This window comes from Notamacropus eugenii, chromosome 4, assembly GCF_028372415.1.
Source record: "Notamacropus eugenii isolate mMacEug1 chromosome 4, mMacEug1.pri_v2, whole genome shotgun sequence".
NCBI lineage: Eukaryota > Metazoa > Chordata > Mammalia > Diprotodontia > Macropodidae > Notamacropus > Notamacropus eugenii.
Window position 1 is genome coordinate 358,254,296 of NC_092875.1, and position 15,151 is coordinate 358,269,446.

Consider the following 15,151-nt stretch of genomic DNA (forward strand, 5'->3'; position numbering starts at 1 on the left):
AGGACACTGCTAACCCATACCCAGTTATAGTCAGCCCCTGTGACAACTGATTCTCTGATCTGGTCTGCTAAACACTTAACTGGATTCTCCCCCAGTGTCCAATGTGCTGCTACAGTAAAGCATTAAATAGTCCCTTGGTGTTCTGAACATCATGAATGCGCCACTATATGCCACATTACTATTAAGTAAAGAGGGTGGGCACTAGGGAATGGAGTCCAATTATTCCTGCAGCCTCATAGCTATAAAAGTGTTATGACTTATCATAGTGCATAACACACTAGCATATGGAGCATGGGACTTGGAATTGGAAGGCCTGAGTATCATCCTTCTGTCTGCCACTTATTAGCTGTGAAATAAGAACACATCATCCAACTTCTCTGAACCTTTTTCCTCATCTGTAAAACTGGAAATAATAATGTGGAGAGTACTTATAAATCATAGAACCATAAAATAATGTATGTAAAAGTGCTTTGAAAACCTTAAAGACCTTTAATACATGTCTTGAATTTGGGATGGGGAGAGTTAGGAGCTGGGTGTTTTCTTGTGTGTGAGGACTCTTGGAGAAGAAACTCAATCTAACAATGAAAATCAGCACTTAGCTTGAAAGTACAGTCTTACAGAAAGCTGCCTGGAGCACCAAGAAGTTAAGCTAGGTTAGCCAAGGACAAGATGCCATTTAGGTTCAAGGCTGGACTAAAATTAAGTTCTTCCAACTAGACTCCCCTCTATTCACTATGCCATATTACCTGCCTCTCATCTGTTAGTTTATCATCATCACTACAACCACAACCTCCACCACCTTCATCACCATCTCCTAAAATAAACATTTCCTTTTGTAAAAGAGAGTTTTACTTCCCTTTGATAACAGGTTATCTGGGTTTTAATAAGTTGTTACCTTCTGTTTTCTCAGATGTCTTTAGAATATTTTCTAATTCTAATGGTTAAAATTGACATGTAAAACTAATACAAAGTTTAATTTACCTTCTTTCCATTTTTTAACAGGATAGGAAAGTTATGGTGACAGGGATGATTCAGTGAAACTTTGTGAAACAAAAATATAAGTGTGAAATGAAAGTTTTATGCATTTATTTTGTAACAGCAATTGTATATTTGGCCAGAACACATTTTTCTCCTTATCAGTTCAGTACACTATTGTGCTGCACTAAAGCTTTCAGATATTACAAAAATAACTTCAATTAAAGTTCAACTTTCTGGAACACAAATTCTCAAAGATGGTGCAGCATATGCTTAAAGATTTGCTTGCCTTTCAACATTATTAACAGAGATGGTCCTGATCTCACTACTTCTTTCAAACACAGGGCTAGTTTTAGCTCTAATTATTGATATACTTCAAAAAACAAATATTATTTCTAGGTTGAAAGTTGGATGGGTGCATGTGTGTGAGTGCTTAAAGAAATGGAAAATTAATTAAAGCACACATTCAGAATATATTGCCAGATAAATCTTGTTATGTCAGATCTTTTTTCAGCTCTTTCTATATTGAATTAGGGTTTCATGGATTGAGTCTCTTTAAATGATATTTTTACATTATGTATTTTACTTCAATTCATCTTGATACAGGTCAAATCTCTGGAATATATAAGAAGGGAATATCCTCTGGAGCACAATGAGATAGTTTAAAAAAATAAATGGTAATACAGAATATCAGAAGGCAGTGGCTTGCACTGTTTTGGAAGTGAGGACACCTGTGTCAAGATGTAGCTCTACCACTTTATGTGTACCCTAAATAAACTATTTAATCTCTTTATGCCCTAAGTTGTTATATCTAAAATAGGTTAAGAAAAAAAGATGACTGATTGCTTTTTAAAGGTTGTTATTGTGAAAGTAAATGGATATGGACTACCATCCCCTTCTCCCATTTGTGAGTTTCTTCTCAAGACTCCTCCTTCCATCTTCTACCTTCTCCTTCCTACTACCTTCCATTCTCTTCTTAGCTCTGGTTCTGACTTTCCAGACTTAGACATTTAGACATTGTTCTCACATGAAGTTATCTTGTGTCCTCACTCACTCTCAACCCCCTTTTCACCTTCATTTGCTAAGCTGTCTATCCCTTGAAAATGGGAAATGTAAGATCCTGGAGGGCAAGGGCTTCCTTTCTTTTTCTTTGCATTTGTATCTTAGAGACTTAGGCATCTGGAGGACTAACATCTATTAGTTCTTCAGAATGGTAATGTTTCCTGAGCACAGCACAATGCCTGGCACATAGAAAGTACTCAATAAATGTGTGTTGTCTTGTTTTTAAGAAATATAAATTGCTATATATAGTGATTTTCTACTTACCACAGATGTTAAGGACTAAGAGTCAAGCTACTCTAATGTTATTAAGAGTTTCTGTGACATCCCAACATGTTTCTCCCTGAGAGTTTCGAGAGATGCTTTTAGTTTTTCAGAAAGAGTAGCAATATAACAGTCCAGGATTGGGGAACTGTAGCCTCAAGGCCACATATGACCCTCGAGGTCCTCAAGTGCAGACTTTTGACTGAACTCAAACTTCTCAGAACAAATCCCCTTAATAATAGGACTTGTTCTGTAAAACTCGGACTCAGTCCAAAGGCTGCACCTGAGGACTAGAGGGCCACATGTGGCCTCAAGGTCACAGATCCCCAACCCCAAAGGGTTAGATTCTTCAACAGAAGTAAAATATTTGCTAATGACTGGACTTAGAAACTATTTAACAATTTTGCCATTAATGGTAAAAATAACAAAGAAGGCACAGGTCAATGGACCAGATTTCTCTTTCCATTTCTCAGCCAAGGCTAGCATGTTTTCCTGATGTATCCTGGGACTTTGGGCATGTCCAGATTGTCTAACATGGAGTCCATTGCCTCCTCTACCATTGGGTGAGGGTAGCTTCCTTGATTGGTTGCCTGCATCTTTAAAAGTAGTGAGACCAAGCTGGTAATGTCCTTTTCCACTATCTTTTGGCTGTGCTCTTTTGATGATCCCTCTCTGTTGTGCCTAGTATGGACCCTATGAACTGAACTGATGAGAGAGGAGAGATCCCTGCTTACCTTTCTTTTACCTCTGGTCCAATAAGTTTGCCTCGGATATTTATTTCTGTTCTGTGTCACTTGTTTCTATCAGTTTCTGATATTGGAGATAATTCCTAAGAATGGGTGTTTGAATTATGGCAACCTCTGAGCCAAAATTTTAGTTGGGATGGCACAGCCAAGTCAGCCCAGCATGGATGACTGGGAAAGTCAGGGTGCCTGAAACTTGACCTGAGTAGAGTTTTGGACTTGAAACTGGAATTGTATTCTGTCGAAACCTATAGGAACTTAAGTTGTGAAATTTACAAGGGGTTTACCTTGTCCTTCCCAGAGATTTAGGCTTGCAGGAGTTGGAGAGAGGAATATTATGCTTCCAAGTATTGGGGAGAGTAAGTTTCCATATTTGGGTTATACCTTTGGAAAGAAATATTCCTGTATAAAACTCCACTGTGTTACACTAGGTTTATTCATTAGACCATAGATTCAGAACAAGAAGGGAATGCAGAAATAATTTGACCCAACCCACTAATTTTACAAATAAGGAAACTGTGCCAAGGATTGAATGTAGTAATGTTAGAGTAATGTTCTTAGTCCCCAAATCTAGCACTCATTCCCCTACAATACTCTGAATTCATAACCTTTTAATTCTATGCCACATGGCTCTCCAAAACACAGGAACAAGAGAACAAAACAGGGTTGTTTTTAATTGTTATTAGAACAAGATAATCTGTCTTGCCTTAGCCTTATGTGCTTCTAATAAAAAGTGAACATGGGGGAGGTGAGACAGATGTAGCTCACTTCAAAAAAGCTGGCTAGCACATAAAAAGATTTTGCTGATGGTATCATAAATAATTACATGTATTTCCAACTAATACCAATAAAATGAGGAGTTCCATTTCTAAGACCATCTCTAATTCCCAGGCAGTCTTTATTTTCATAACAGTCATCTGCACTGTATCATACCATTTTCAGTTAACACAACAAAATCAACGTGGGAATACTTCCTGAGTTACAATTTAGTCTTCTACTGCAAATAAAGGAAGCCAGAAGGACTTTCTCCAATAGATGTTTCCACTTTAAAAGTACATCTTACTTTTAAGCTTGTGGTACAACAATATATTTTAATCCTCCTCTTCCTTGAAGGTCCATCTTAGGTACAACATAATCCATGAATTCTCCCAACTAATAATGATTCTCTCCCACAAAAAATTTCCTTACAACACATGGCCTGAGTTTCTGCCTTTGTTCTTAGCATATTCTATCTTGCATGAAACTTATTTGAGTACATATCATATCCTTCCCATTAGATCATTAGCTCCTCAAGGAAAAAGAATGAGATGTTGATTTGACAATATCATTCATCCAGCTAGAAAACCTTTATTTAGTGATTATTGTATGAGGAGTATTTTATTGGGCATTGGGAAGAAACACGTTAGGTAAGGAAAACTCCCTATCTTAATGAAGCTTACGATTTATTAGTAGGGAGATTAGAAAGAAACAGATAATTATGGAACACAATATTACATAATATATGTATTAGAATAAGTTCAATATCAAGAAAAGAGTGTTGGACCTAGAGTAAAGTCTAGATATTGCGTCGAGTAGTTGATAATGACATGGTCGTGTTTCTCTCATTCAACCACTTGGATTGAGCCAAATGGGAGAAGATATCACCTATTAGGTTACTCTCTGAAGTTGTCTAGCCATCAAAGTTAAACAAATAATTCAGAGAATATGTTAACAGTCCATAGATAACTAAGAGTTTTCTATATTTCATTTTTGTAACCCACTTCTAAACTCTTTTACATCATTGTTTAAATATTCTTGAGCCTGTGACAGGGCTATATTTTTTAGTATGAGAGTACTGGACTCTTCTATACTTACTACTTCTAACTACTGTCATTTATTTCTTATGCTGTGACGAACTATTAGGTAGGAAAAAGTCTTATGTAGTACTTCATAGTAGTGTTCATCATTGCTCTTACAGTTTGAACAGCCTTTTCTATCATATGACCAGGAATATACGCATTAAATCTTTATATGGGGTCTCTGTGCAACTCAGACATAGACTGGTATCCTCGTCCTCTCTTCCTCCTACTAGGCTCATTTACAGCTCTCTAGAAATACAATTAATTTTTTATTGAGGGGCAGACTTGGTATCTTGGAGGTGAAAATGAACTAACAATAGCTACGTATAGTCCATTTGAGATTCATATATATCTTTTCATCCTAAGGCAACGAATAACTCCTGCTGATTTTCCTAGGCTCATGTGCAAAATCATCACATACTCATGTAACATAGTGGTTCTTCTTAATGTCACCTCTGGATTCACTGAAATGGCAACACAGATAAACTCAAAATTTCTGTATTGTGAGCACATTTTTCCCCTTTCATATTAGCCTACAATCTGTCCCGGTTTCCCTGCATACATACAACAAGTTCCAAATGAAAACTGCTGATTCAAAACATGTGTGTGTGTGTGTGTGTGTGTGTGTGTGTGTGCTTTCTAGTCTTTGAGTCTCCAATAAATATCAGACAGTTTTTTGATGTAATGTTTTCTCAAAAAAAGGAATACCATTATTTTGTGACAATATAATGCCAAATATCAAAATTCAGGCATTAGTGACTTAAGTTCTTTTAAAATCTTAAGCCATATACAAAACAAATCAGAAACAGGAGCCCTCAAAATTAATAATAAATGTATCTGACTGGTTCACTCCAGCACAACTAAAACATTTTAATCTTAAACTTAAACAAGCCCTCTGAAAATAAGCTAGCACTCGGACACAGAGGGAAGTAAAGTACACATTTATAGAAGGAAATGTTGGTTTGATTCAAAATACTTCACATGTTCAAAGAGTTAAAACAAGTTTGTTATTTCTCATTCACGAGATCTACTTCAAAAGGGGGCTTTTTTTTATTAACCATTCTTTTCTTTAGACCTCTTCCTGATATCTTGTCTGGTGTGCTAATATATTTTTTCTAATTGGTCCCTAGTTGAGAGTTCCATTCAACTCTAGATTAAACTAACAAAATAAACAATTCTGGTACATCAACTCAGAATGCATCTCTAACTCTTGTCTATCTTTTAATAAAAGTACATTATGTCCATTGGTGAAACACAATAGATGCTTTAGTTATATCTTCTCATCACTTCTGCACAAGCACATTTCTTCTTATCATAGGTTTTTAAAGTCATCTTTGTTTCTAAAGAGAAACTCAGCTGTCACAGACCACAGAGTTACAGTAGCTCAAAGAAACCTCTGCAGTCATCTGGTTGAGTATTCTGTTTTTGCATTTGAGGAAATTGAGGTTCAGAAAGATTAAGGGACCTGTCAAAGATTGTACACAGAGAATGTATTTAAAGCCAGGTTTTCTGTCTCCAAATTTGTTGTTCTTTCCACTGTACCATGCTGTCCGCAAATTAATTCAAATACACAGTCCTATCTAGCAGTGTCTAAAATCTGTTATTATTTTATCCATTGGATAACATGCCTATTTTCTTTCAATGGAAGAAGCAAAATGAAACCATAGAATCATAAATTTTAATTATCTGATTAGCTACTGGAAAGGAAAGAGATTAGATAAATCAGTAACCAGGACAGTCAGTCCACTCAGTAATGTGGTAATAGTAGTAACTGCTGTGGGCAGAGCCAAGATGACAGAGAGGGCAGAGTCAAGACAGCAGTGGGTGGGGCCAAGATGGCAGAGTAAGAGCAGGGATTTCCCTGAGCTCTCCACCAAAGCCCTCCAAATAACTAAAAAAATGACTCTAAACAAATTCTAGAGCTACAGAACCTACAATATGACTAAATGAAACAAATCCCCAACCCAATACAGCCTGGAAAGTTGACAGGAAGGGTCTTTCACACTAGATAGGGAGCAGAGTTCAGTCCAGCATGGGCTGTACCAGCACAGACCTGCCACAGCAGGACTCAGGGGACTGAATCACTGGCAGCTATGGCAGTTTGCAGACTTCTCAAAAGACAAATGCCAAAAAGGTCAGTAGGAAAACTTTGTGGGACCTGGGTGAAAGAGTAGCATGCAGTCTGACTGGGTCTGACCCCAGAGCCAGGCCAATGGAGCTGGTGGTGGTGGTGGCAGGTGGTGGTGGCAGCAGCAGCAGCAGTGGCAGAGGCTGCTTTTGGAGCTCTGGGTCCACAGATGGTGGTGGATTTAGCAGTTTCCCCTCCCAGTTGGATTTTTAAAAATTTTATTAAAAGGGACCACCCTTTGAGTAACTTCTTAAAGAGGTGAATTCACTGAATGAGTGTATCTCCCTCAAAGTGAGAGTCTGATAAGACCTTAGCCTAATAGGCCAGGGTCCCATATTGCCTTGGCCATCTCCAGTCATCCTGATGAATATCAGGCCACTGGACTGAGATAGCTCTGGAGGAGAAAGTGAGGCTGATGACCTTGCACAACCCTCCCTCACTCAAATCAAAGTCAACTGCAAATCTTGTCATCCTCTTGGTGTCATGGTCCTCTTCTAGAACAAAGGACAAACAAGCAACAAAATCCCTGAAGCCTTGGACAGTACACTCACCTCCACCCCCACTAGAAGCAGAGCTCTACCTTGACAAAGAGAGAGAAAGTCAAGTATTGGGCTGGGAATATGAGTAAACATCATAAAAGAACTAAGACTATAGAATCCTGCTTTCATGACAAGGAAGATCAGGGCATACAACCAGAGGACAGCAGAGCCTAAGCTCCTACATCAAAAGCCTCCAAGAGGAATATGGGTTGGTCTAGGCCATGGAGCAGCTCAAAAATGATTTTGAAAATCAAGTAAGAGAAGTAGAGGAAAAATTGGAAAGAAAAATTAGAGTGATGCAAGAAAATCATAAAAATTGAGTCAACAGTTTGCTAAGAGACCCCAACAATGCTGAAGAAAATAAAACCTTAAAAACAGACTAACTCAAATGGCAAAATAAGCACAAAAAGACAATGAGAGAATGCCTTAAAAAGAAGAATTGGCCAAATGGAAAAGGAAGTCCACACTGAAGAAAATACTTCCTTCAAAATTAGAATGGAGCAAATGAAAGCTAATGACTTTATGAGAAATCAAGAAATTATAAAATAGAACCAAAAGAATGAAAAAATAGAAGACAATGTGAAATATCTCATTGGAAAAACCACAGACATAGAAAACAGATCCAGGAGAAATAGTTTAAAAATTATTGAACTACCTGAAAGCCATGATCAAAAAAAGAGCCTAGGCATCATCTTTTAAGAAATTATCAAAGAAAATTGCCCTGATATTCTAGAATCAGAAGGTAAAATAGAAATGGAAAGAATCTACTGATTGTCTCTGGAAAGAGATACTAAAAGGACAACTCCTAGGAATATTGTAGCCAAATTCAGAATTCCCAGGTCAAGGAGAAAACATTGCAAGCAATCAGAAAGAAACAATTTGAGTATTGTGAAAATACAATCAGGATAACACAAGATCCAGCAGCTCCTACATTAAGGGATCAAAGGGCTTGAAATACAATATTCCAGAGGTCAGAGGACCTAGAATTAAAACCCAGAATCACCTACCCAGCAAAATTGAGTATAATCCTTCAGGGGAAAAACATGATCATTCAATGAAATAGAAGACTTTGAAGTATTCTTGATGAAAAGACCAGAGCTGAATAGAAAATTTAACTTTCAGATACAAGAATTAAGAAAAGCATGAAAAGGTAAACAGGAAAGAGAAATCATAGGAGATTTATTAAAGTTGAACTGCTTACATTCCTACATGGAAAGATGATATTTGTAACTCATGAGATCTTTCTCAGTATTAGGATAGTTGGAGGAAAGAGAATAGATAGATAGATAAATAGACAGATAGACAGACAGACAGACAGATAGATAGGTAGGTAGGTAGGTAGACAGACACAGGGTGAGTTGAATATGAAGAGATGATATCTAAAAAATAAAGTGAGAGAGAAATATATTGAAAGAAGGAGAAAGGGAACAATAAAATAGTAAATTATCTCACATAAAAAAACAAGAAAAAGTCTCACAAAGAAGGGGAAGATGGGGGTGTGAAGAAGGTGAGAAATGAATGATAAGAAGGAATGAGTGAACCTTACTCTCATCAGATTTGGCTTAAGGAGGGAATAATCTACAAACTCAATTGGATATCTTACCCTACAAGAAAGTAGGGAGGAAGGGAATAAAAGGAGGGAAAGGGATGATAGAAGGCACAGCAGAGAAAAGAAGGGAGAGAACTGGAACTCAAAGTTTTAAAAACAGATGTTAAAAAAAATTGTTTTTACATGCAACTGGGAAATAAGATATACAGGCAATGTTTAAATATACTATCTTGCCCTTCAAGAAGGTAAAGAGGAAGGGGATGGGGGGGGGGGATGATAAAAGAGAGGGCAGACTGGGAGAAAGGGTAATCAGAATGCATGCCATCTCTGAGTGGGGGGAGGGGAAAGATGGGAAGAAAATTTGGAACTCAAAATCTTGTGGAAATGAATGCTGAAAAGTAAAAATAAAGAAATAAAATTAAATCTTAACAAAAAGGTAACAGCGCAGTTAGGTTGGTACAGAGGGATGGCTCTCCTCTTTCCCTAGTCCCTTGCCTTCTTCCAAGGGACATTTTCCCCCAGCCAACACCCTGACTCCAACACCTGTAGTGGCATGGGCTAACAGAAGGCTATAAGGTTCGGGGTGTGAGGAGAAAGTGCTTCCCTCAGAAAGTGTCACATAAGCTAAGTCCTAACTGGTTATGGTTATGGATCAATGAGAGATCATGTCAGATAAAGATGGGGATCTTAAGAATGACTGGGCAACAGAAAACCTGGCTTAAAGTGTGGTATATCATGGAACAGCTCTCAACTGAGTGGTAAGTGAAGTGGTTATAGGAAGCATATATAATCAATCAATCAACAGATAATTATTAAGCACCTAGTATGCCCTAGATACTATGCTAGGCATTGGGGATATAAGTAGAGTAAATACAATCACCTATCCATGAGGAATTTAAATTTCCTATATAGCCAATAGAGGGTTGATTATACTTAGATTAAAAAGCAGTGGGAAATTGGGGAAGCTTTGAAAATATGGAATGGATCAAGTTTGTAGCCTGTTCAAGTAAAAAAAAAAACAAATCAAAACTGGAGGAGAATGTCTTATTTTCTTCTCATCCTTTAAATAAAATAGACACATTGATGGTTTGGGGGTACCTTAGTTTTACATTTAACTTCAGAATATGATCTGTCTTTCAAAATGTACTTTTAGGAGTATGGTAACAATTAAGTGAAATGATCAAGGAAGACATAATACTAGAGGTTCATACAGATTCTAAATTTAATGATATCCAGCTAATTCAAATACCCTTAAATGCTCTCTATACAAAGTCATCTGAAAGAACTTACAGGTGGTCTAGGTCATGGTCCATCATTTTGTGGCATAACTAACTCTATTAAGTTCTGCCATTTCCCCACATCTTATTTGGTTAACTCTTTCTCATCCCCTGAGTTGAATTTCCCCTCATTTAGGAAGAGTTCTATCTACATGCTGAATTTGACTCTCTGTGCACTAAGCATGAGTAGCAACATGACATAGTGGAGAGAGAGTCAGCTTCAGAATCAGGAAGATGTGAATTTAAGTCCTGCCTCTGAAAAGTCCTGGTGGTGTGACCCTGGGCTAGGTCATTTAGCTCTTAGCACCCTATGCAAGTGTCTAACACTGTTACTTACAAAGCAAAAGTTGGCATATATGGGTAAAGGGAATTTAGTAAAATCACATCTGTTAAAAAAAAAAGGGGGGGAGGTGGTGATAGCACACAAATTATATAGCAATAAGATGCAAAATATAAAAGAAATTTGTCCCCAGATCTGCATTTATACAGAGGTTCTTGTTCAGTTGTCTGACTCTTGGTGACCCCAAGATGGGGTCAAAGATACCGGAGTGGCTTGCCATTTCCTTCTCCAACTCATTTTTCAGATGAGGTAATTGGCACAAACACAGTTTAGTGACTTGCTCAGGGTCAAACAGTTATTAAATGTCTGAGGTCAGATCTGAACTCAGGAGCCAACTCCAGGGTCAGCACTTTATTCACTGTGCCACCAAGCTACCCTTACCTAGAGGCTCGGGAGTTTGAAGAAAGTTGAAATTCTGACTTATTTGGTAAATTAGACATTAAACATGATTTTCATAATCTGATTTGTATATCAGATATAATCTGATAGCCTAGGAGATGCCAGCTGCTATGATAACACACACTAATCTCTCCTCGTCCAGATGGTAATAACGGCTCTAACAAGAAGGCAAGTCAAAACAAATTTGGGTAATCAAATTACTGTGAGGTTACACTGTTTAAAATGCCAGTGCCTTTGAGTATAATTTCTAGTCAAAGGCTATAATTTTCCCAAGATTTGTTTGTTTTGATTTGACCTCGATTCTGTTTCATCATATTATTTGTGGTTTATTGGCTTTATCACAGGGCAAGCATTTCTAAGATGTCAACAGGAGAGGCTGTTCGATCAAATAAGAAGAATGATTTCACTGGACAATTACAATGGATTAGAAAATATAATTATAAAACCAAGGAGATACATAACTTTAGAGTTTTGTAACATTTTACATCACAGTGACTTTGAAGTTGCTGTAAAGTGAGAATTACAGAATGTAAGAGCTAGAAGGGACCTAAAATCATCTAGGTTAGTGGTTCTTAAGTGTGGTTCAATGACCCCTGGCATCACCATGACCCTTTCAGAAGTATGTATGTCAAAATTATTTTCATAATAATGCTAAGATACTATTTGCCTATTCAAATAATCCTCCCCTTTCTACCTACCTATCTATATGAAACTGGATTTCTTCAATCATCACAACAGATTTAATCCAGAATCTGATATGGGAATTAGCTCTTTTCTATTAAGCTAGACATAAAAGTCATTTGCAAAAATATGTAAAAATAATATTACTCTTTTTACTTTGGAAAGTAGCTATTTTCCTAAATATGTTCATACTAACATGTAACAGATTTATTAGTTATACTCAATGAATTTTTAAGTTGTCAGTTTTAGTGAGTAGATACTACCCACATAAACAAAAGTTGCACTGAGGTATTCAATAATTTTTCAGTGTAAAGGGCTCTTGAGGCCAATGAAACCTTCTTTTGTCAGATGAGAATCTATTGAGGAGTCTTTGAGTATACTATATAGGGCAAAGAAAGGATTCTAAAGGACTGAGTCCTCCTCTAGAATTCCTCAATCATCAAATGAGATGAAATCCATAAATCACTTTGCAAACCATAAACATCAAGCAAATGTTTGCTATTATTATTACTTTTCTAGGAGCTGAACAAAAAAAAAAAATAGATGCCCCTGAGTTGGTAGGACATTACACTATGTACCCTGACATTGCCCAATCAATCAATAAGTATTTATTAAATGACTACTATGTGTAATGATAATATGCTGTGCTTAGCCTTAAAACACGAGGAAGATGAAATGATACATATCTTTAATTCATAACTTAACCACTGAAAGTACACAAATGAGTCAATATATACATATTGAATATGAATGTTCACATACACGTTGAATATTCATATACATATTGAATATGTGAATACACAACAGTTTTGGACAGGGGATCCTACCAGTGGGGGCTGGGAGAAGGTTACCTAGACCTAATGGAAAGGGAGCTCTTTATCTGAGTCCTTAAAGAACCCAGGAATTCCAATAGAAGGCCAGGAATGAATCTATATAAGGCTGGGGAAAAAGACAATGTAAGGAGCGAAAAACAAAAGAGATAGAACTGTAGATGTATGTAGTACAATGAGTATGGGTGAAATGCAAAGTATGAGGAAGGGAATAATCAATTAATCAATAAGCATTTATTAAACATTTACCAGGTGTCAGTCACTGTTTTAAGCTCAGAGGCCACAAAGAAAAAGCAAAAACAGTTCTTGTTCTCAAGAAACTTACATTCTAATAGGGGAGAAAACACTGACCCCCCCCCGCCACACACACACATACACCCACACACACAACACATAAACACAAATCCATATGTTTATATCTGTCTCTGTTTGTATACATGTATACATATTTGTATGTGGATGAATATACATATTTTTACGATACATACATATATAGGCAATATAATAGCGGAGACAAAAGAAACCATATATGTGTACAGAAACATTTAAGAACATATGTACATGTGTGTTTATTCTTCCATCTTTGAATCAATTCTAATAAGCATAAGGTTCATGCATTTTCTCAACGTTACCACCTATTTCCCTCCTTACCATAAAAGCTCTTCTTTGTTTAGTTTTTTTATGTGACATAATTTCTCCCATTTTATCTCTCCTTTCTCCCTTTTCCCAATGGATTCCTCTTTGCCACTCCTCCATTTCTTTTGAGATGATCCCAACATAATCAACTCTTACTCATTCCCTCTGTCTTTGGGGAATCTTTTCAACTGTCTTAATAATGATAAAGTTCTTAAGAGTTATATGTGTCATCTTCCCATATAAGAATGCAAACAGTTTAACTTGATTGAGTCTCTTTTGATTTCTCTTTCATTACCTTTTTATGCTTCTATTCAGTTCTGGTCTTTTCATCAGGAATGCTTGAAAGTTCTTTATTCCATGAAATATCCATTCCATGAAATATCAAGGATTATACTCAGTTTTGATGAATAGGTTAATCTTTGTTGTAATCCTAGTTTCCTTGCCTTCCAGAATACAATATTACAGATTTTTTTGCTCCATTAATGCAGTAGCAGCTAAATCTTTTAAGTTCCTGATTGTGGTTCCATAGTATCTGAATGTTTGTTTTTCCTGGCTGCTTGATTTATTTTCTCTTAGACCTGGAAGCTCTGGAAGTTGACTATAATATTCCTGGGAGTTTTCATTTTGTGATCTCTTTCAGGAGGTGATCAGAAGATTCTTTCAATTTTGGTTTTTGCCCTCTGGATCCAAGATATTGGGTAATTTTTTTAAACAGAGTGTTTAGGCTTTTTTTGTGATCATGGCTTTCAGGTAGTTCAATAAGTCTCAAATTATTTCTCTTTAATTTATTTTCAATGTCAGCTTTTTTTTAATGAGATATTTTACATTTTCTTCTTTTTCATTATTTTCACTTTGTTTTATTGCTTTTCAATGTTTTGTGGAATTATCAGGTTCCACTTGTTCAATTCTAGTACTTAAGGAATTATTATCTTCTTTGTACCTTTGTACCTTCTTTGTACCTTTTTTCCATATAGTGAATTCTGCTTTTTAAGAACTTCTTTTCTTCAGTGAATTTTTGTATTTCTTTTTCCATTTGATCTATTCTGGTTTTTTAAGGTGTTAATTTCTTCCTTATTTTTTTTGTACCACTTTTGGATTATCTTTTCATAATTTTCTTCTATCACTCTCATTTCATTTCCTAATTTTTCCTCTACCACCTTTATCTTTTCAGTTAACTGTTCTAGAAATTTTATTCTGACTTGTTTCCAATTAGCATTTTTATTTTGACTCTTTGCTTATAGCTGCTTTCACGTTGCTTTCTTCTTCTGAGTTTACATCTTGGTCTTTCATGCCACAGAAGTTTTTTATGGCCAAGTTGTTGTTTTTGTTGTTGTTGTTAGCTTATTTTTTCAGCCTAGTTTTTGACTTTGACCTTGGGGGTGAGCAAAACAAATCATTGTATTGGTTGCTTCAAAAAAAATTTTCTCATTCTACACCCAGTGTATCTTCCTATCAGGAAGTAAGAAGCATAGTTTATTATCAGTGTTCTAGAATTATGGTTGGTTATTGCACTGATTAGAGTTCTTAAGGCTTTTCCTGTCCTGCTTTCTGAATTAAGTCCAACTTTGACAGCAAATCATTGTTCAAAGTGTAGGGAGTTAGCACTGGATTACTAGCTATTAAAGAGTGTTATGATCTTGTCAGATCTTTTCTGTCAGCCTCAATGAACCCTGATCTGAGCGTGAGAACTTTCAAAGAAGACACATACATTTGGCCATCAGTGAGAGGTTTAAACAACCGATTTCCAAGTTTCCCCCTTGTCCATTAAATCTATGGATCTTGCAATGAGAAGATTGGAAATGTAGGGAGAGGTTCTTTAAGAAGGACATGCCACAATCTTAAGCAACCTGCCTCAAGAGAAAGTGGTAAAAAAGAATATAGAGGAAATTCTTT

The 15,151-nt window shown here is 36.4% G+C and overlaps 1 protein-coding gene across 3 annotated transcripts in view; it reads right to left on the reverse strand.

The window, feature by feature from the left end:
• The window catches only part of SEMA5A (semaphorin 5A), a 660,701-nt gene that overhangs the window by 203,854 nt on the left and 441,696 nt on the right, over window positions 1-15,151 (reverse strand). The window lies entirely within an intron of this gene.